The sequence below is a fragment of the Mastomys coucha genome, unplaced genomic scaffold (assembly GCF_008632895.1).
Source record: "Mastomys coucha isolate ucsf_1 unplaced genomic scaffold, UCSF_Mcou_1 pScaffold7, whole genome shotgun sequence".
Lineage (NCBI taxonomy): Eukaryota > Metazoa > Chordata > Mammalia > Rodentia > Muridae > Mastomys > Mastomys coucha.
The window spans coordinates 53,548,664-53,552,649 of record NW_022196913.1 but is presented as its reverse complement, the minus strand read 5'-3'; positions in this window follow the sequence as shown (position 1 = coordinate 53,552,649).

The window sequence follows — 3,986 nt, the reverse complement described above, 5'->3', positions numbered from 1 at the left end:
GGGACAGGATGCGGGTAGAGGGATAAAAGGGGGAAAGACTGTCACTGGATGAACTTAGGGGCAGGGGATCATGGAGTACTTTGAGAGTCTGGGGCCTAGCTCCATCTCTGAGCTCCCAGTCTCTCACAGGACTAAAGGCGAGGCTGTTAGATCTTCTGTTTCTCTCCCCAAGCTAAACTCTGGTGAGTGTAGCTCTTTGAGTCTTGGCACTGAGTTTCTGAACTGTCTCAAGCCTGGAAGAGAACCTGGCTTGTGGCTCCAGGGAGTTTGTGGAGATTGAAGGTGAGACTTCTAAGCTCCATGCCCTGCCGGCTACTCAGGGATAACTAGAAGGGTAGGGTGCCCTCGGGAGGTTAGGAGAGGTCTTGCTGTACCTCCTATCTGCCTCTCTCTGGAGTCTTGGGTTCTCTCTCCACCCTGTCCAGCCTTGCCAGTCAGTGCCTCCTGGACTGAACTCCATGTTTTAAGCCACTCCTACTTCCCACCAATGCTCCCCACAGAACCTAAGATCTCACCTCTGGGAAACCTGAATTCATCACACCCAAATCCCAACTCTCCAAGTTGAAATAATTTCTTCTGCCTGCTGACAGGGGGCCTCAGAAGCTGGTCACTGGACTATAAGAGATGGCCAATAGCCTTTGTCCATTAAGCCTGGGAAGGTGACAAAGGGCATCCTTCCAGATGCTCTGCTGAGACGCAGCCCCAAAGCCCATTGCGACAGCTCAGCCAAATGTTTAGTGACTTTTTGGAGCCAGGAGACCATGGCCAGGACTACAAGGAAGTAGTCTTAGGGCCTTCCAGCTGCTTTTAGACTCTCTGAGGGGGATAACCAGGTAGCCAAAATAACTCTTTTAAAAGGATGACATGGGACCCACTAAGCCTCATCGTATCCACACACATATCAGAGACAGAGTGGCAATGGTTTGGCCCACTTCTGACCCAATAGTCATCTTTCTTCTCACTGAACAGAGAGGAAAGTCACTGTCTACTCAGGACACAGGAATCTTGGTCAACAACTTCCTTTCTCAATACAACTCAATCCAAGGACTGACTGGTCCAGGCACTCCAGTAAGTAGAAGTGGCTTTCTAGGTATCCTGTCTATACCAGAACCAAGGCCTTTCTGCCTCTACTGCTTCCACTCTGTCCATCCCTGGAGGGCTCCTCATCAGGCCCCTCCACTTCCTCTTATGCATGAGAAGGAATATAGCCTTGGAATGGGTTCTATTGGGGAGGAGCCCTAGCCGGTTCCCACCCTATCTTCTCTTCTCTTATTTTGATCCTGACAGAAACCACCCATATCTAAACACTATGTGCCTCCCTTCCAATTTCAGCCAGGTTTCCCAAACTCAAGATTCGTCCTGGAACCGGGTCTGAGACACCAAAACCACTCACTTGATATTGTCGCTATCCAGTCACCAAATCTGTTTTATTGCCAGCAAGGCGCTTAAGATCAAGCTGAACACAGGAGGCTCATTTTCGGCGTGAAGGCCTTAATTCTAGATGTAAAGAGGCAAAAGAGACCCTACCCCCACTTCATTCCACAGGTGTGCCTCTCCCCCCTCCCACACACCCTCCAGCTCCTTGGACGCTGGCCAGGGCTGTTTCAAGCCGCCCAGGCCGAATGCTTGCAGTGATTCGTGCCTGCTGGGAATGAAGCCCAAAGGGCTAAAAGGCCTGGCACCAAAAGCTCAGAGCCAGGCTATGCCCTGATGCCCTGGTGCCCTCTTTAAGCTCGGGCCCCTGACTCGACTCATCCTTTTCAAACTACATTCTTCTCAAAGCCCGAGGGATCCTAAAGCCAGCCTACTAATAAACCCCTTTTAGACGAAAAAAAAAATGCAAAGAAATGGCGTCAGGTATCCTTTGCTTAGGAATTCTGCATTGGCTGTCTGGAAAGGGGTTCACAAGGAAAGGGGTTCCCCCTTCTACTTGGAGGACACGGGAAGGGAAGTCCCCACTAGAGGCGCAGCCGCTGAGCTGAGTCGGAAGCCTGAAACCAACCAGGGCCTCCCGCCGTCGCCTAAGCTAAAATCCCGGAAACTGGCCGCTCTGGGAGAGGCAGGCACGGTGGAAAAGGTGACCTCAGCGTCCCAGGCCAGCCACCCTCCCGGGTGGCCCAGCAACAAGGGACTCCAGGCCGCAGGAGATCCCTGGCGCAGTCTCCTCGCCAAGAGGGGACCCTTGAACGTGCGATCCGTCCCCTTTCCCACTTGCGAGCCCGGAAGACCCCAGGGCTTCAGCTGGCGGTGGCTGGTAGAAGGGAGGGATGGGTCACAGCTGAACCCTAGAGCAGAGACCCGCACCACGCACCAGCTGCAGTTTCTTTCCCAAGCGCCTTCAGGAGGGAAGGGATTCTGCAGGCGATGTACCCGGGAAGTGGTAGTCCCTTGTGCCACTAAGCAGATGGAGCAGCCCAAAGCCAGGTCAGCGACCAGCCTCAGGGGGCTTCTAAGTGGGGCTCCCCTCCAACTCTCCCTGGACCTTGAAGATTTCTTTTTTTGTCTACTTTTTCACTTGCAACCAATCTGTATCTTATTCAGCAAATTGAATTTGGGACCGCGGGTGTCTGGAAGGAAGATTTCTTAAAACTTACTTCTCTGGGCCAAGCAACTATCTGAGGGGTTTCCGATTCCCGTGCCCAGTTCACAGTAAGCCCTAAGCCCCACCAAGTTCGCCGCCCTCCCAGAGCGCTCTGGGCAAGTTTTCTTTCCAAAAACACCCTGGAGAGCCCCAAATGGGGTTCGTTCCCCTTGGCAATTTATTTCTTTAAGCCCGCCTCTCCAGGCGGGTTTGCGGTGGTGGCTGTGGCAGTGGCCTTGGGCAGGGAGTGCGGCTTCAATTCAGATGGCCATCGCCGAGCAGAGGTCGCCTGGACCCGGAGGGTGTGATCTGGGCAGGCTGCGGTCTTCACCTTGCACTTTGCTAGAAAGAGGTCATTAGTTTGGCTTGAATGCACAAAACCGTCGAGAATATAAAATTACGCGGTCCCCACACTCAGAGATCACATCTAAGTTGCCTTTCGTTAGAGAGCTGGTCTCTGTAACTGTTTCATTATGGGTAGTTCGATGTCCCGTGTGGACTTTCGTTTTGAGTCTTTCCTGATTCTTCCCGGAGCTTAGAAGTTGGAATGCATTTTGCGTGTGAGTGCCTTTGCAGATATGATCTTTAAGATCGGTTCCTTTGTGCTCCTTAGGGTTTGTTGTTTAAGAATGTGTGATTTCCTTTGGAAATTTGAGTTAAGATAATGCTCTCCAAGGAAACGGTTATTGATGGTCAGTCCTTCCCTTCGCTGGTCCGGTTTCACACCCATCCCTGCCCTTAGCGGCTTCCGGTGCGACCTCAGAATAGAGGTGAGAACCAGGTCACTCGCAAGACGGAGACACAGTGGTCGCTGACTGCGACTCGGTGGCTCGGCGCGGTGTGGACTGTAGCTCTTCTCAGAGCGGAGCGACTCACACTGGCTCCATTGGGCAGCGAAAGCAGAACCTGGGAGACGGTGCCCAGGCCAGCAGAGATCTGAACCCCGCGCGATTGCAGGCTGGGGACTGCAAGGTTCCTGTCCCTTCGGGGTAAAGAGAAGACCGTCGTGGTAACAGTCTTGAGGCAACTTCCAAGGCCCCTGTGGGCAGGTGCCCCGCCACCTGCGATGGCCACCTGGCTCACACCCGGGATTCTGCCAAAGTCCTAGAGGCTCTGGTTGCCCGCGGTTAGATTAAAAACCCGCAGACTGGCCTTGCAGAAAAGAAGAGGCCCCAGAATGGTGACAGCTGAAATGGCAGGATGGAAAACGCCCCCGTTTTTTACCCCCTTCCTTTCGTTTTTTTTTTTCTTTTCCATCCACCAGTTTCCCCCTCTCCTTTTCTCCCCAACTCTAGCACACGATCCCTTGCGCCTTTCTGTTTCTCCCCCCACCCCGGGATCGCTAAGTCGTAGTTCCCCCATTCTCTCTAACAGCCAGTGTAGAGGCCTGTGGCACCCGGTACAG